The 19,338-nt window shown below is 43.6% G+C and overlaps 1 pseudogene; it reads left to right on the forward strand.

Moving 5' to 3' along the window:
* The first annotated feature begins 3,267 nt into the window (after window positions 1-3,267).
* On the forward strand, window positions 3,268-4,147 carry LOC118622395 (annotated as a pseudogene).
* Window positions 4,148-19,338: the final 15,191 nt, after the last annotated feature.

Consider the following 19,338-nt stretch of genomic DNA (forward strand, 5'->3'; position numbering starts at 1 on the left):
GTAAGTCCGTGCGCAGGTCCTTTAAGAGGAGCTGTCTGGGGCTCCGGTAGCCTCAGCCTCCTTCAGCCTCAGTTCCCACTGGGGTTTTTCCAGCCAGAAGTTATGGGGACTTCTCCTCCTGTCACTGGAACCCTGAGCTGGGTGCCTGGTGTGGGATGGGGACCCCTTACTCCTCAGGGAGGACCTTCCCAGCCGAGGTGTCCCTTCTGATTTTTATCTGCCATACATGGGTGTGGGACCAGCCCTTTCCACCCCTCCTACCAATCTCAATGTGGCTGCTTCTTTAATTTCGTAGTTGTAGGACTTCCATTCAGCTTGATTTCAGGTGGTTTTGAATGATGGTTGTTCTCTAGTTTAGCTGTCACTTTGATGTGGTTGTGGGAGGAGGAAATACCACGTTTACCTACGCCGCCATCTTGACCGGAAGTCATGATCAGATTTTTATATAAGTAAGTTTACACATATATATTTAACAGAATAAAACTGAAAAGACCAGACTAGTTAACATATAGTAAGATAAGCACTGTTTTATAAAACTTATAATTTTGTGTTTGTGTGTGTTTCTGAGTGTGTGTATTGGGTCACGATGTAAAATTTATTTCTCCCCATGAGTTGTGGTCACAACTGTTGAAAACATATTGCTCTAGAGATGGGCTCAAAGTTTAGCGTGAATGAGCATCATCTATAGGGCTGTTGAAACACAGGCTGGTGTGTTGACCCAGAGTTTCTGATTTAGTGGATATGGGATGTTTGGCCTGAGAATTTACATCTTCTAGCAATTTTTCAGGTGATGGTGCTGGGTGAGAGACCAAATTTTGTGAACCACTGCCCTAGAACAGTGTGTTCCATACTTTACTGCATATATGAATCACCTGGGAATCGTGTTAAACTATAGATAGAGCGGGTCTGGGTGGGACAGAGACTCTGCGTTCCTAAAGAGTTCCCAGGCAGTGCTGATGCTGGCCCACACAGCACACATGTGCTAAGGCTTGAACGTGAAGAGTTTCCAAAGCATATTCAGACTCTCAGAAAAGAAAGACTTTTTAAAGGGATACTCTAACCAGGAATAAAATATACTAAAGGGATCCCCGCTAATAATTATTTCAGACTATGACAATTGTGGGGGACCCTAATTGTGATTCACACCCGATCAAAGCATTAACATTCTCCCAACTTGCCTAGTGAAAGAAAATCATTCTGCTCAAATTAGTTATTTTTTAAATATGTTTTTTATTGGTATTTTAGAGAGAAAGGAAGGGAAAGAAAGATAGAAACATCAATGTGAGAGAGAAACATCAATCAGCTGCCTCCTGCATGCCCCCACCCGCGGATCAAGCCAGCAACTTGGGCATGCCCTGACCAGGAATTAAACCAGGACCTCTCAGTCCATGGGATGATGTGCGATCCACTGAGCTATGCCGGCCTGGCTCAAATGAGTTATCCTTAAAGCTGAGAGTCCCACTGATGTATCCTCTCCCCATGCCAAGGGTTACAAATCTTTACCCATCTCTATAGTTGTTGCAGGTCTTAGAAAAACCATACTTGAAACAACAGCATGATAGAAGGCCCATATAATTCAGCACTACCTTTCCTTCTGTATTACTAATTGAATAAAATATACTCTTTTGTTTTATCACAGTCATTTTAGAAACATAAATATCATTAATAAATGTGGGATATGAAGGAACATTAGCAAATGGACTGTCAGATGATCCATATTTAAATCCCAGCTGGGACTTCCACTCAATCACACATGAATGTTTTGTCTTTGGACTCCAGCTTCCCTATTGAGAAAGCGTGCTATTCAGATTTATCTCTAAGGTCTCTTCTAATTCCAGAGAACTAAGAACCTTCACACTTCTGAACCTTCATAGACATTTCCTCAAGGAGGAGTAACACAAATCTTTTCCTTCAGGTAAAACTACAGTGGCATGATCACCAAAACAGGACCGCCCTTCAAGGGCAAGTCCACGGATAAATGGACTGGACAAATAAAACCCCACCCTCATTCTACAAGGCTTTTCAAATACACAAAGGACTTTCACTTCCATTATCCAACTCTCAACATGTTACTGACTACAATTACCAATTTTAAATGTAGAGAAGCACTATCACTGTTAAATAATTCTTTGAATTGCCTATCAACAAAAACAAAATCAAGAGAAAGCAGAAAGCTCCAAGCAAATATTAGAAGTCATAACATTGACTTGGGAGGGGAAGAATGTGCTCAGAGGAGGTGGAGCACAAGGGTGGAGAGTGGAGTTTGAGGAGATGGTACGCTCCTTCATTTCTTTATCACTTCAAGTTTCAGTATGATGTTCCGAGGATGTGAGAGCCTCCTAGTCAGAGTTGAGTATTATAAGGTGCTTTAGGCCAGAAAAGATTAAAAGCTACATGAAAGACTCTAAAAACAATAATTCAAAACTCACTCAAAAACCAATACTTGATTCCAACATTCACATTCCACGTCCTGTTCAACCCCATCTGCGCCTATTACCCAGCAGGAGTCAGGCCCACGGAAACACCGCACATGCCATGTGCGGGCAGGGGCTAGCAGCTTAGTGCTACTGCTACAAAAGGCAGTGGTTAGGTGTTTGCCTGTCTGTCTAGCCTGGGGAAAAGATCACTGGCTAGGAGGGTGGAGCCACTACAAGCGAGCGAAATCTGGAAAGCTGAAATCCCCAGACAAAGAATCCTCCTCCCTTGTGCTCTTGTTCTGTGACCCGTACTCCCCATGCACTCGCTGGTCGGTCTCTCTCCATAGCTATGTGGCCTTAAGCAGCCGAATGGCCCAGGGCCATAGGGACTTGGATTCTACATACAGGATGCTGGACTGGCTTTAATACAGAACAGAAATTCTGAGCAGCACTCTTAATTCTGGCCCTGCTGAAGACAAGATTGGACTTCTTCCATGGTGAGATAGACAGATGAGACCTTACAATCTGTATTGCTGAAAAATAAACAAAACCATCCATTCCTTCAGGCAAGAGAGAGAGATTCAAATACTGTTATGTGCTGCATTCTTCCCTTTAAAAATATATTTGAGAGGGCGCACCACCCCTCGTGGGTGAGGCGGGAGCAGTCGGCCCTCTATTGGCCCTCGCCTGGCCAATCCTTCCAGGCCACAGGCTGAGGCCAGGACTCCGGAGTGGACCCGAAGCTCTGCGGGACCCAGTCGGACCAAGCTGCCCAGGGGGGCGACCTTCGAGAGTCTGCGCTACCGCCACTCCCTGAACCGAGCGCAGCCTCTTCGCGCCGCTGACCACCATGACCCACTTCAACAAGGGTCCTTCCTATGGGCTCTCGGCTGAGGTCAAGAACGAGATCGCATCCAAGTACAACCACTGGGCTGAGGAAGACCTCCACAACTGGATCGAAGAGGTGATCGGCGTGAGCATCGGCACTAACTTCCAGCTGGGCCTAAAGGACGGCATCATCCTGTGCGAACTCATAAATAAGCTGCAGCCGGGCTCCGTGAAGAAGGTCAACGAGTCCTCGTTAAACTGGCCTCACTTGGAGAATATCGGCAACTTTATTAAAGCGATCCAGGCTTATGGCATGAAGCCTCATGACGCTGATGGGCCCTGGCAGGCCTGGCTAAAACAAAAAAATTCCACACCACCATCGACATTGGAATGAAGTACACAGAAAAGCAGACACGACATTTCAATGAAGGAAAATTAAAAGCCGGCCAGAGTGTCATCGGCTTGGAGATGGGAACCAACAAGTGCGCCAGCCAGGCAGGGACGATCGCCTATGGGACCAGGAGGCACCTTTATGATCCCAAGATGCAAACTGACAAACCTTTTGACCCGACCACGATCAGCCTGCATATGACAATAACAAAGGGGCCAGCCAGGCGGGGATGCTGGCACCAGGGACCAGGAGACACATCTATGACCAGAAGCTGACCTTGCAGCCTGTGGACAACTCGATGATTTCTCTACAGATGAGCACCAACAAAGTCGCCTCCCAGAAGGAAATGAGTGTGTATGGGCTCGGGCAGCAAGTGTATGATCCCAAGTGCTGTGCTGCTCCAACAGAACCCGCCATTTACAACGGGAGCCAAGTAACGGGAACCAACGGGTCAGAAATCAGCGACAGCGACTACCAGGCGGACTACCCCGACGAGTACCATGTACGGTGACCAAGGCATTGACTGCTAGTTGCAGAGCGGAGCTCAGTCCTTGGCCCATTGTTTTTATTCAGTGAGCACCAAGCTAGCCGTGAGTAATTTTCATTTTGTCTTCCTAAAACACTATTATGCTTATTGTACCTAAAAGAAGTACTACCTTACATCCATTCCTTTTTCCTTCTTCTGCCTCTTTCCTGAATAGTTGCTGTTCCGTGCTGGGACAGTGGGGTCCCGCGGCATGCCCAATAACTCGCATGCGAAGTGAGGTATACTGTGAAAGGGGATTCTCTTGTCCAGCCAGTTCTTTTCTGACATATCTATGCATTTTTACCATCTTCCACAGAAACGGGTGTCTTCAAACCATAGGAAGCTCCTTTTCTTGACAGTGTAGTGTCTGATTTCTACGTGGAAGACTAAACTCATGCTCATAGCTAAAGGTGGTGTCTGCCACCTGAAGAAGATGTGGCATTTTAGACAGTTACACATCCATGTTTCCACAGTATTGTTTGCTAATTTTTAAATAAAGTCATGATCCATGTGCACCGGTGGTGGCATGTGTACTCATTCTCTCACCTGAGCTGCTGGGACCTTTCTGTGTGCTGTTTCTGGAGCGTGGACAGAGTCGCCGCAGGTGCGCGGGTCCGGGGATGCCTGTGCCCTGCCTGTGTGGGCCAATGTGCCAGTGTAGACTTGCTCTGTTTTCAACTGCATTTATTGCTGTCTTTCTCAGCATAAACTTATCCCATTGTATTTTTATAAATAAATATTTTTTGGAACATTAAAATATATATATATATATATATTTGACATATGCCTGCATATAAACAAGCAGAAAAACTCAGATGTTTGAGAAGAAGGGACTGGCCCATGTAATGTACAATCTCCTACAACCAGCCTCTACTGCCCTGACAGGCTAACTGGATAGATACTCCAAATGCCAGGGACAGTACCAAGTACGAGGGAACAGAGAACCAGTTTTTCAAGGGTAGAAAGAGGCCCAGCCCTGGCCGGTTTGGCTCAGCAGTTAGAGCATCGGCCTGCGGTCCAGAGAGACCAGGGTTTGGTTCCCGCTAAGGGCATGTACCTTGGTTGCAGTTTGTCCCCGGCCCTAGTTGGGTCATGCAGGTGGCAGCCATTCGATGTGTCCCTTTCATGTCGATGTTTCTCTCTCTCTCTCCCTCCCACTCTATCTGAACAAAATATCAAAAAATGTCCTCGGGTGAGGATACAAAAAAAAAAGAAAGAGGCCCAAAACAACCAGGAGACTAATATGGTAACAGAAAGGCCAAACCTTTGACTTTTAAAGGTTAGAAACATCATGGAAACCAAAGGGCAGAGCAGGAAATGGGTCTACAGGACAAGGGGAAGACAGGGAAACAGACAGACTCTGACTTGGCTCCTCCCCACTCCTCCCCACTCACTACCCAGCTCTGTGGCCAGCCTGTTTCAACTGTGAGCACAGAGACAAGAGCTGAATTCATGGCTTTTTAAAAAGCCCCTGAGGGTCCATTCTCATCTTCCCACCAGCTGCTGTCTATTCACTCAGCCCATTTCCTGAAAGCACACTCCCCTGGGCCAGGGCGAGCAGGCTCTGCCACTCCTCTGGGCATGGAGCTGGGAAGCTCGCCTGATGGGGTGGCGGGGGCTCTTCCGCACGCAGTCGGAGAGGATTTGAAAGCAAGCCTTTGGCTGACTCAAAGGACTCTTCCCTTGGCAATCTGCATTTTAGTTATCTTCGGACCAAATGGGAAGATTAAATCTCCTTTCTAGGAACTGTGCCTGCCCTGGGCAAGGCTCTGAATTTACAATACATTATGACATAGTATAAAGGGTGATAGCGGCTTTTTTTTTTTTTTTTTGCATTTGATGTAGAAAGATAGGGGCTGGAAAACTAGGACAATAAACATTCCTTTGTTAGAAAGCCTCCCATAAAGCAAATGTAAGACAAAGGGATCCAAGTCACTCAAGTGTTGGAGAGCTTCATAGACAGGATTTTAAGAAAATCACCATCCAAATGGTATTTATTAGTTCACAGTACATCCTCTGCCTTTCCCACCACTTGACAATTAGTAAGGACCGGTGGGTGAGCTCTGCGACAGCGACTGTACAGACCCCGGGACTGAGGGCTGACTTAAGCCGGTCTTGTTTCCTACCTACCACCTGCCTTTTCGCCTTCCTCAGGCTTTGGACCTATGTGCTTCTGATAACATTTAAAACTCATAAATAAAGACTCTGGGTTCTCCCTCAGGAGGCTGGAGGGGTCTCCACGTGCAGGGCACACTGAGGATTCAAGTTGGTGACACGGGGGAAGACTGAAATGCCGCAGAGAACACTGAGAGTCAGCCCAGCATACCCATGATCCCCCTGAAGAAATCAACCAGACCTGGAACCAGGAACACTCACAGGTTCTCCTCTGCAGGTTCAAAACCAGAGTGGGGTCAGGTGCTAGGAAACAAGTACCAAGCAAAGCAGAGACTATGGGCTCGCAGGAAGTGTTCATAAATATTTTCCTGAATCCTATAAACTCAACCTCAAAGAGCCTTGACACCTTGGCAGAAATATCACAAAGAAATTACATACTCTATCAGTCTGATCCACCTAAATCTAAGCTTTGCAAAATACAAAGGCATCTTTAGTTATTTCAAAGGTTCCAGTAATTTCTGAAACAAAATTAAATCCACTTTAATTTTTTAAAACTGTGTCATTTGGCACTTTGACAAGGAAAAAATAGGTGTTAAATGTGAATTCAAGGTGGGAATCAGGAGAGGTAAGCATCTTCTCTCCTTAGTCAGCTAAATCCTTATTCCCCTTAACTTGAGAGTCAGCTCTGGGTGGCTCTGTTTAGTGAAACAGGTGAGACCTAGGACTGGACCTCACATATAAGACGTGCTAAAGACTGTTCTGGATGAGGTAGAAAATCAGCTTTAATTTTCTTCTCCTCCAAGGAGGTATGTGAGTGATTAAATAAATTAACCCAATATTCTTTTCTACTTGTGAAGTATTTACCCAACCTACCCGTAGAGAGAAAAACATGCCCCTGAACAAACACAGACTTTCTGAAAGTCATAAAATCCAGGCTGTAATTGAAGCTAAAATAGCACATGAAATGTTAGGAATAATATAATCATTGTACTATAATTTCTACAGGAAAATATATGGTCCACCTAAATCTTACCAAGCAAAATATCTCCAAGCATGTGGCCCTTTGAAAAATGCCAAATGATCGTGAGTTTGGTTCACAAAGAAAATCAGAAAAGTCGGGTCATCCCCCAGGGAAGCATCTGGTTCTGCCCACGGAATCTAGGTCCTCACCAGACGATACCAAGCCCTCAGTCTATTATGAAGAAACATGGGTGAGCTGAGGTGGAAGGAGCTATAAAACACACATCTGTCACGTCAAGGTAAAGGACACCAAAGATCCCAAATCAATTCTCAGACAAAGGACACTAGTTACCAAATGTTTGATGAAAATGTTTCATTAACTTTTTAATTTTAACTTATAATGATATAGAAAAGTGAAATACGCCCTGGCCGGTTTGGTTCAGCGGTTAGAGCATCAGCCTGCGGTCCGGAGAGACCCGGGTTCGGTTCCCGCTAAGGGCATGTACCTCGGTTGCAGTTTGTCCCCGGCCCTGGTTGGTCGTGTGGGTGGCAGCCACTCGATGTGTCCCTTTCACGTCGATGTTTCTCTCTCTCTCTCTCTTCCTCTCCCTCCCACTCTATCTGTACAAAAAATGGAAAAGTGTCCTCGGGTGAGGATAAAAAAAAAAAGTGAAATGCATTATGTGGGTCCTTAATACCTATTATTTACCAGTAAAGTCATTTCTTCAAAATGCCCTGACAAGACAAAATGTATTAATTGCCCAGTTTTCCACTGTTAACTTCTCAGCATCCCAGCTTCAGGAAAGTCCTGATGGAAAGTCTATAGGTAAGAGACACACACAAGCTGACAAAGTCATCTGGATTTTGATTTTCTGAACATCATCGTTCTTTAAACATGGTTAGGACACTCGCACTACCTGCAATATAGTAAGTTCCCATTTTACATGTTTGCTTTTACAAAGACACAACCTATTTACTTGTAAACCAAAATGAGTAAAGTTCTTGGAAACGAATATTTACATAACAATGTTAAAGAGGAAATTGTTCTCTCAGGACTTTGGGGTTGCATTTGGTCAGTTACCTCCTGAGGGACCCCAAGTTGTCTGCTGGTGCCGAACAGAGTTCTCAGCCTCACCCACAGAAGCAGGTGATCCAAGAAGTGGCTTGTTCTGACTCATACTTGAGAAAGATAACATGAGTGAAACATTCTAGAGCAGTATTTCTGCAGGTCCAGGCACAACTGGCCACAGAGTACCCGGGATGCTTATGGACAAATGACAGACTGCTAAGCTACTGGGCCCCTGAGTCTGATTTCTAGAAGCAGTGTGGGAGGACCGGAGTTTTTACCTAAGTCCTCTAGCTGATCTGTAGGTACGCTGGAGTTTACGAGCTACTATTCTGGAGCTCTGTGGGACATACAACTACTCCTCAAAAAGTACTAGGGAACAGCCAAGAGCAAGGAACAAAGCCCATTCCTCTCAGGCCACCTACACCACCCCTATGACACAAACTACAACCACAAAATACCGCAAAAATGTACTGTTAGGCTTTCTGGCTTATTGCGGATATTTTACAACTGATGTTAAAGTTGTTCATTTCTACTAACTATGGCCTTATATCTCTGCAGTGAGGGAAAACAATGCTATTAGCCTTCAAGTTGCTTTTGGACCCAAGCAATGCAAGGAGTATGGGGAAGTACCCCCGTACAGAGAAAATGCTGGATTTCCAATAGACAGAGCATGAGCTGAAGAACAATGGGTGAATGCAAAGGACCTTTGTTCTTAAATACAGAACACTGAATAATATGTAATTCACCAAGAGATTTCTTCACTTTTATCTTTTTTATCCTCACCTGAGGACATTTTTCCTTTTGTTGTTGTTGTTGTTGTTGTTCAGATAGAGTGAGAGGGAGGGAGAGAGAGAGAAACATCAACATGAAAGGGACACATCAAGTGGTTGCCACCCACACGACCCAACCAGGGCCAGGGACAAACTGCAACCAAGGTATGTGCCCTTAGCGGGAACCAAACCCAGGTCTCTCTGGATCGCAGGCCGATGCTCTAACCACTGAGCAAAACTGGCCGGGGCTATCTTTTTTTTTTAATCCTCACCTGAGAATATTTTTCCATTGATTTGTAGATAAAGTGGGAGGGAGGGAGGGAGAGAGAGAGAAACATCGATGTGAGAGAGACACATTGATGGGTTGCCTCCCACATGACCTCAACCAGGGCCAGGGATCAAGCCACAACAGGGGTACGTGCCCTTAACCGGAATCAAACCCTCAACCCTTTGGTCTGCGGGCCGATACTCTAACTGCTAAGCCAAACTGGCCAGGGCCACTTTTATAGTTTTAATGACATTTGCATACACCCTATTCCCCACCCACCCACCTACACAGTCCAGCAGTCTCTGAACACCAGGGCTTCTGAGAACTAGAGGCTTGTTCTATTTTTACACCTATAACTGGAATATAAGTATAATATGATAAACTATATTTTTAGGCTGAGTTCAAATAATACATAGTCCTCTATTAAGTAGTATTAATAATTAATTTTAAGAATGCTTGTTTGGGCTTGCTGGAAACCTAGAAACTGACTTGTTTCTGTGGAAAAATAAAAGCAGAGTTCCAAATAATTAAATACAGATAAACGTCTTGAATTCACATATGAGAGTCAGGGATTGCCTACACATTTTATTAGACATATGATAAAATCTGGTTAACTGAGGTTGGCAGCTCACATCAGTTCACGAACAAAGCTTACCGCTGCGAGTCTGATCCAAATTTCTAATTCTGAGGAAACCTGGAATCAAAGTTGAAAGTCAAGACCTCCAGCATGTCCTCCCTCTGCTTCATTTGCCAGTGTTGCCACCAGCCCCTGAGGCTGACTCAGGACAGCTCGGGCCTGGACAGCAGCCAAGAACCTGTGGCTGCCCAGCTCCCCTCAGCTCCGGGGCCACCAGGAGAAACTCCAGAGGAAGGCTCTACCTCCGGGGTGGAGACACACGTTGAAAAGCTGCCTCTGGCTGGACCCTCCCTGGCGGTGGTGAGATGTCCAGGTAGTTCCGAGAAGTTCAGCCTGCTTGGGAAGCTGGTCTCTGGGAGAACTCTCAGTAGCACCCGAAGGCCACTGGCGGCATTTCTGACATCCTGTCCGGTAAAGAAGATCTGGACCACACCCTGTGTGAGGACTGTACTGACAATCTTTTGGAGGAGTTGGAATCTGACTGTCAGAACTACAAAGGCTGTCTGGTGACCGGGAGAGAAGTGAGGACGAGAGGGAGACACTGCAGGAGGAGCTGAGGGGCGTGCAGCTGGAGGAAGCGAGGCTGGCGCAGCAGCTGGAGGAGGCAGAGCGGAACCAAGGGCAGCGCAGGCAGAGCCCAAGATGCTGGACCAGCAGGAGAGGCGGTACCACAGGGACTACAGAGAACTGCACTGGCAGCAACTGGAACCGCGTGACGAGCTGAGCAGCGTGGAGAACCAACTGCAGCTCGCCCAGACCCAGCTAGCCCAGCAGGAGAAAACCGACGCCTTCAGGATCCACGTGGAGAGGGGCTGCTCCAAGAGCCGGGAGCCAGCGGCCGCCTCTGCTCCAGCAGGACCCCCCGGAACCCGGAGGAGAGCTGGACGAAGGCGCTCAGGCTCATGCTCACTAATTTTGAGTGGAGTCTCGCTTGGGTTTCCTTAAGGTATAGTCAAAAATAACTTTATTTGAACATTATGCGAAGCGAAATAAGCCAGTCAGAGGAAGACGAATAACATATGATTTCACTCATTTGTGGAATTTAATGAACAAGCTGAACTAACAAGCAAAACAGAAACAGACTCATCGAGAGAGAGCAGGCAGACAGCTCTGGTGGGGGACGAGGAGGGTTTGAGGAAAAAAAACCTCATGGATGCGGACAACAGTGTGGGGACTGGAGGCGGGGAGGTGGAAGCGGGTGTAGGAGGGGATAAGTGGTGATGAAAATAAAATAAAACAAAGAAAAACAATTCCTAGTTCTGCTTGGGGGGAACTGAGACCAAATCATCTGGACCACAATAACCCAGCAAACACATATTCAGAACATAGAAAGAGATTTGCAGAGTGGCCAAAGTATATACATTTAGAAGTCCATGCAATTGGATATATATACTTTATTCAGGAGAGCCCCTCAGAATTCTTACATAAGGAAAATTTTTTTTTTTTTTTATCCTCACCTGAGGACATTTTTCCATTTTTTGTTCAGGTAGAGTGGGAGGGAGAGAGAGGAACAGAGAGAGAGAGAAACATCGATGTGAAAGGAACACATCAAGTGGCTGCCACCCGCACAACCCAACCAGGGCCGGGGACAAACTGCAACTGAGGTACGTGCCCTTAGCGGGAACCGAACCCGGGTCTCTCAGGACCGCAGGCCGACGCTCTAACCGCTGAGCCAAACCAGCCAGGGCAGGAAAATTTTATTTTCTAACTCTTGTATGACAGTTTATCAGGGAGAAAGGCCAAGGGCAAACAGATACTATCAAAAATCAAGAATGACAACCACAAGTCTGACAGTATAGACAAATGATAAAAGACAACTTAAACACAGATAAAAGCCAAGCACAGACTCGGAGTAAGTGTTTACAACATATACTTAAATATCCCAGATATAACAAATTCTAACAGATTAATGAGAAAAGGACAAACCAATGGAAAAATAGGCAGAAGATAAAGCAACCTGAGAAATGTCAACACAAACGACCAACAGACACTAAATGGTGTTCAACCTTGCTAACCATCAGTGACACATTCATTAAAACAAGTTACCATTTTTACCCCGTCATACTGGCACAGATTAAAATGTATGAAAATAACATAATTTCCTCATCTGGAAATAACAAAAGTCTGACTTCCGAGGGTTTTGAAATGATAAAAGAAGACAGAGCCAGGAACATAATAAGTGTCCAACAGATATTAGTTATTGCCATTATCATCATCATCATCATCATCATCATCACTACAGTTGTATATCTACAGGCATAGCCAAAAGTAGGTTTACAGTTGTTACAAATAAATAATACAACAATCAATAAATAATAATACAAGAATAAACTCTGTTTTGCACACTAACAACTATAAACCTACTTTTGTCCACCCCCGAATATTATTTTGTTTACCTCTCTCTCTTATTCAACTATAAGCCCTTGGAGTACAGAACTTAAGTGTATATTTTTAAATAAATTTTACCCAATAATAATTGACATATTTTCACTTCAGTAGTACATATATATTTTACTTTCTTGACTACATAACAGTCTACTGTATGAATGCAAAATAACTTATTAATTTATCAATTTCTTACCATTATAAATATCATCACAGTGACTAACTTTCTACACATTTTCTTTACAATTCTTTTCTGACAATCAGGTTAGGCAAATCTCCTAGAGGTGACATTTCGGTGTCAGAGGAATGACACTGAAAGCCTTGGTAAGTGCCGCTGAGCTGTCCTCGAGAGCCCGCACACACCCGCGGTGGGCAAGAACCAGGTTCCCAAGCACGTCTGAACCCCTAGCCACGTCACAGTCCCTAGCACATTTCGGACACCTAGTAAACCGGACCAGTGGAAGGAAGAAGAAAATGCCATCATACGAGGAAAGGCAGGCCACGGGGAAGTGCAGAGCAGCTCAGAAAACAGCAGCTCGCCCGCGAAGCTGACTGCAGGACACCGAGCGAGGCTGACAGAGGACACAGACCAGTGCCTCTCAAGCTGCAGGGGGCACACCAAATGCTTGGGGATCTTACTAAGATTCTAGTTCATATTCAATAGATTTGGGGTGGGGCCTGAGACTGTGCATTTCCAACAAGTTCCCAGGTGATGCTGATGCTGTTGGTCCATGGACTGTACTTGAAATAGGAAGGAAGCAGATAATTACAGAAGAGGCAGTTTAGCACTGAAGTGTTTCAAATGTCAGGCTAAATAGTCTGGACTTTGTTATTCAATTATTTGGTAGTCAATTTAAGGGAGGGGTATATTAGAAGTTTATGAGCAAGGGACACCTAATCACTAGAGAAAAAATAGCTAAGAAAACTCCCTATGGCACATTACCAACCAAGTCTTTCTTAGAGGATGGCTTGTCACTTCAGTAATTTCTCAGTTTGGCTTAATACTGTATACAAACCTGAGGCTCTTCTGGCAACATATCGGTGCTTTACATGTATTCCTCCCTAGACTAGACACGATTGTTAATAATGGAAGAGACAATTAACAGATAAAAACAGGAGGATTCAAAGTATTGTACTTCCTTATTGCCCTACCCCCGACCTCCTCTGGCCCATTCAGCTGAGGCCATACCCCAGAGCTCCTGGTCACTGCTTTATCACTGTTTCTGGTGGCAACCGGGGTCCAGGTAGAGGTCCTGTCTTCAAAAATGGCATAGGAATAAACAAGTGCTAAGTCTCCTCCTCCATGTCCCCCTTCCCACCCCCGATGACTACAACTACAACTACTTCAAGTTCAGTAAGAGGCGAGTGCCAGTTCTTGGAGCACATATCAGTCACTTCAACAAGCCTAAGCCTCCGAGTAAATTGTCACTCAGGAAAAAGGGAGAATGCACCCAACTCAAGAAATGAACCTAACTCTGGAAAACACAGTCCAAGGTGAGAACGGCCTAGACAGAGTCCAAATCCCCAGAAGCTAATTCCATGTCATTCATTCAATCTCTGTCCTCTCCATTCATCCTTAGCCCTGGGAAGCTGACAGGGACAGAAGCCAGCATTTGCTGACAATTTCTTTCCACTCTTCCATTATGGCCTGGGAAGGCAGGGACATAAAGAAGAGATAGGAATAAATTAGGTAGGCTGAACTCAATACTGACCTTGGCATTTTGTGGACATACTCTCATCCCCACAGTCATACTGTAGAATGCAGCAATTTCCAAGGTTCTCTGGCAGGAAATAACTGCTTGCCAAAGTTTATGAGATCATCAAGTTAATAATGAAAACGTGTACGTGGGGAGACGTGTAGGTGCAACCAGCATGACCAAGAAACCCAGTGACCTGTGCTGAGTCTCAGGTAAATGAGATGTAACCCATTTGGAAGATACTTGGGCCATTTTCATTAAACTTTAAAATGTACATACCCTTTTAGCAACTCTATTTGTAGGAATTCCACAATAAACTACATGCCAAAGAGGATAAAATGATGTTCATTTCAGCAAAATTCAAGAAACAATGTCTATCAATAGGGAGCTAGTTACCTATACTGGAATATAATGCAATACAATAGAGACATTAAGAAAAGAATGAGGAAGACTTTATGTGCTATACTTGAACTATCTCCAAGATATATTAATAAGTAAAAAGAATAAAGTGGGAAACAGTGTGTAGAATATGCAATCATGTCTGGAAGAGGAACTATCTCTGGTAACAGATTGCCAGGGAAACTGGGTTTCCGAGACTATAGAGAGACTTTCATTTTATAGTTGATTCTCTCTCCTCAGTTCACCAATCGGACAGGTCATTCCTCTACCCATGTCTGTGTGTGTGTGTGTGTGTGTGTGTGTGTGTGTATGAATGCTACACCATGTATTATTATTTCCAATTTTGGGGGTTATTTGGGTTTTTTTTTTAATATGTTTTTTATTGATTTGAGAGAGAGAGAAAGGGAGAGGGAGAGTCAGATAGAAACATGGATGACAGAAAAACATCAACATTGACTGACTGCCTCCTTCATGTCCCCTGCTGAGAATCAAGTCCAAAACCTGGGCATGTGTCCTGACTGGGAGTCAAACCAGAGACCTCTTGGTACATGGGTTGATGCTCAATCACTGGGCCACACCGGCTGGGCATGGTGTGTTTTATTAAAGTTTCCGAATACATGAACATCCAAGGAGTTACAGGAAATACATGTTTTCCCATGAAGGAAAATTGAGGGTCAGTCTCACAGATCTAAATGTAGCCCTGGCTGGTTTGGTTCAGTGGTTAGCACATCAGCCTGCGGTCCAGAGAGACCCAAGTTTGGTTTCCGCTAAAGACATGTACCTCGGTTTGTCCCCGGCCCTGGTTGGGTTGTGTGGGTGGCAGCCACTCGATGTGTCCCTTTCACATCGATGTCTCTCTCTCTATCCCCCGCCCACTCTTCTGAACAAAAAATAGAAAAATATCCTTGGGTGAGGATAAAAAAAAAAAGAAATTAGCAAAGTGAATTCAACAATATATAAAAAAGGTAATCCATCATGATCAAGCTGGCTTTATCCCAAGAATGCAAAGCCGTTTTAATTTTAGAACGCAATTAATGTAATTCACTAAATTGACAAATGAAAGAAGAAACACCTATATAATCATCATAATATATGCAGGAAAATGTTTGACAAAATTCAACATCAATTTACTATTTTTAAAAGAAGCCTTAGCCTTGGCCAGATGGCTCAGCTGGTTAGAGCACTGTCCGGTACATCACAAGGTTGTGGGTTCAATCCCCAGCTGGGGGGGGGCCTATGGGAGGCAACAAGGACTGATGTATCAGTTTCTCTCACATCAGTGTTTCTCTCTCTCTCTCTCTCTCTCTCTCTCCAAATCAATAAAACAATAAAAACATATCCTTGGGTGAGGATTAAAAAAAAGAAAAAGAAAAAGAAGGCAGCTTAAAAAACTAGGTATAGACAGAAATTTCTAGAATCTGATAAAGGAATTACAAAACAATCCACAGTAAGTATCATACTTAATGGTGAAATTCTCCTACATGTCCTACCAGTAAACAACACAAAGAAGTTTAGTGGTGTCTCTTAACCCCTTTTTGGAAGATAATCCCTAAAATATCCTACATATGATTTCAGGGTATTTCATGAAATTATACACTTCAGAACTTCCAAAGCCAAAAGTTTCGTGAATCATAAATGAAGAAGTCTTGAAGTAAGACTATTTTTAAAAAGTAAAAAATGTGTATAATAGGAATCCTATATTCGACAGTACTATATTCTATAATACTATCAGATTCATGGTACTAAAATAAGACCACACACTTAGTGTTAAAAAAAACCTGAATGAGTCCTCAGCCTACAAAATAAAGTCCACACCCTGCAGCCCCGAAGGGTCTGGCCCCACTCTCCTTTCCAGCTTCTACCTCTCCTTCTCCGCTGAACTAACCAGCAGTATTCCTCTGCTCAGTGTGTAATACCTATGGTTCCACCAGCCTCGCCCTCCAGCCTCTTCTGCAAGCTCACTTGCAACCGAGAGAGAAATGGGAGTCAAGACATCATCTTTGTTACTGACAGAGCTGCTTAGAAAAAATGGCTCAAGATCTATGACAAGAATGGACAGACGTCCCCAGCCAGTCACTTTCACAGCTAGACAACCCCAGGCCACTCTGGCAGGGCCTGGCCGGCAGGCACTGAGCTGAGGATCTTGATTCTCTCTCCTCAGTTCACCAATCGGACAGGTCATTCCTCTTCCCATGGTGGTCCCTCGGACTGGAAACATGCGGCCAGGTAAATGTAGGCTGCCTTACTAAGACTCAACTGTTTGTTTTTTTAATGTTTTTACTGCTTTTATTTTAGAGAAAGATAGAAACATCGATGTGAGAGATACATCGATCGGCTGCCTCCTACACGCCCCCTACTGGGAATTAAGCCAGCCACCAAAGCATGTGCCCTGACCAGGAATCCAACTGGGACCTCTCAGTCCATGGGACAACACTCCATCCACTGAGCCACACCAGCCGGGCTCAACTCTTTTCCTTCAAGGCACAGTACAAGTCCCACCCCTGACCCGAAACTATCGTATCCCAGACAACATTTATCACGTTATCCATTCCTCAGAATCCCCATAGCACTTGATGACTGGGCTACTCTTTTGAGTCGACATTTACAATAGTATCTCTTATACATAATGATGAGTAGTCTACTGAGATAAAATAGACAGTAAGTCACCTGATTCCAAGTCTCTGTTTTATGTCTGAATTTTCATCATTTAGATGCATGCTGTGAACAAAGAAAACACTCAATCATCCACCAATTTTGAGAAATGATTAATGTCGGAATGTGGAATATAGTTTTTGATAGGTAAGAAGGAATCCTAACTAAGGGGGAAATATGATCAAGAGGTATTTTCTGAAGATTAACAGTCAACAGCATGTCTAATTAGAATAGAAGATACAAAAAAGACACAAGAGAAAAGAGAGAGCAAGAGAGAAAACTACAGTTATTAGATGTAATTTGGAAAAGGGTTCTTTGATTGTCAGAGTAATAAATTAAAGAAGAAATCATAAAAAAAATGGAAAGCTGTCCAACAAAGACAACTAAATAAATAAATAAAAAATCATGAACACAGATTAGGAAATGCCTAAAGGTTGCCATCGGTCACTAGATGACAATAAACAGATGCTTCCATGATACTGCTAATGTAACAGGGCTGTTATAAAGGGGAGGTTGTCCGTCATTTTTATACTCTTTCTATGTATAACCAAGAGATCCCAATTAGATCCTTATTCGAGTTCCAAACCTGCCTGAAAAGAATAATGAAGATGACTAAAGGAGTGGAAAATGAGACTTCTGGAGGAAGTAAAGAAAAATTTAGGGCAATTATTAAACCATTTTTTTCTGAGGGATAATCATACCCTTGAAAATTGGAAGTTAAAGAGAATATAGCAGACATTTTACAACTCCACTGAAAAATGTAGAAATTCAGCAACAGAGAAATTTTAGCTAAATAGGAAGAAAAAACTCTCTAAACATAGCACTGTTAATAGCAATGGTAGAAAATATACACTTTTAATTAGCTAACTCAATACTTAGGAGTCCACACAGTTGTCAGCACACTGGGACAGCAAATATGTAACACTGAGAAGGTTACAATATAAGCTATGTCAAGACAAAATAAGATAAAGACAACAACAAAAGAGCCATAAAAATTAAATACATAGACAAGGTATCTGTAGATATAAGTAGTCCTCTACAGAGCTCTTTAAAATTGCCAGCAAGCTCCTGGCCGGTGTGGCTCAGTGACTGAGCATTGACCCATGCACCAAAAGGTCACTGGTTCAATTCCCAGTCAGAGTACATGCCCAGGCTGTGGGCCCGATCCCCGGCAGGGGGCATGCAGGAGGCTCGATGTTCTCGCTCATGGATGTTTTTATCTCTCTCTCCCTCTCCCTTCCTCTCTCTATAAAAAAGCAATTAAAAAAAAAAGAAGAATTGAAAAAAAATAAAATTGCCAGCAAGGTATTTTATGTACCCTGAGTCAAAGAGCATGATACATCAGGTATCTAACAAAACTATTTATAAGACCTGGTCAAGAGTATACATGCTTTCCTCACTGCTCAGGACTCACACCTCCAAGCCCAAAGCAGACATCACTTGCTTCCCAGATGAAACCATGCAAAATCCACATTTTCATTTTGCAGAAATTTTATTAGTCTAAAAATGAAGATAGGTCACCTAAGTTTCTTAAAACTATGCCATGTCTATCAGGAATGCCCTTAAAGTTTTTCTTCAACATTAAAAAATTGAGAAATATTTACTTTCCTTTAACGTTACGAATATATGACAATACAGACACACAGAGAAAGGGATTGGGGGAGGTTAATGTCATTTTAGAAAAAAATGGCAAACCACATTGCTAATGCATCCCCAGTGAGATATCTTTTTTATCGGGTAAAAAGATTAGTCCATGGAACAACTTTTGAATTATTCCACTTATTCCAGCTGATGCCTGAATCCTTCTACAGCACCCTGAAGTTCAACTACCTCCAACTGCTGAAGAATTGGCTAGCTAATTTGTTTTTCTTAATGTTATCTATGATAACAAACTATGAGCTAGGCACTGGGCTAAGAACTTTATATATCTTATCACCTTTTTTCCTAACAAGTGGCTGAGATCTAGGTTCTGTTGTCAATCTTAGCAGGACAAAGAGACACAAGAGAAGGTCATATCAGGCAACTGGTGGGGCCAAGATCTGCCATGATTTTTGGAAGAGATCCACTTAGGCACCATATATACCCCATACATTACAAACCACAAAGAACTTAGCCCTCTTAACTTCTGCTTCAAAAACAAAAAGTTACCTTCAAAATCTTCCTCATGAGCATATCAGGTTCTCTAAGGTTCCTGTGTCTATAGATTACAGTTTATGAAGTTTAG

This window comes from Molossus molossus, unplaced genomic scaffold (genome assembly GCF_014108415.1).
Source record: "Molossus molossus isolate mMolMol1 unplaced genomic scaffold, mMolMol1.p scaffold_m16_p_9, whole genome shotgun sequence".
NCBI lineage: Eukaryota > Metazoa > Chordata > Mammalia > Chiroptera > Molossidae > Molossus > Molossus molossus.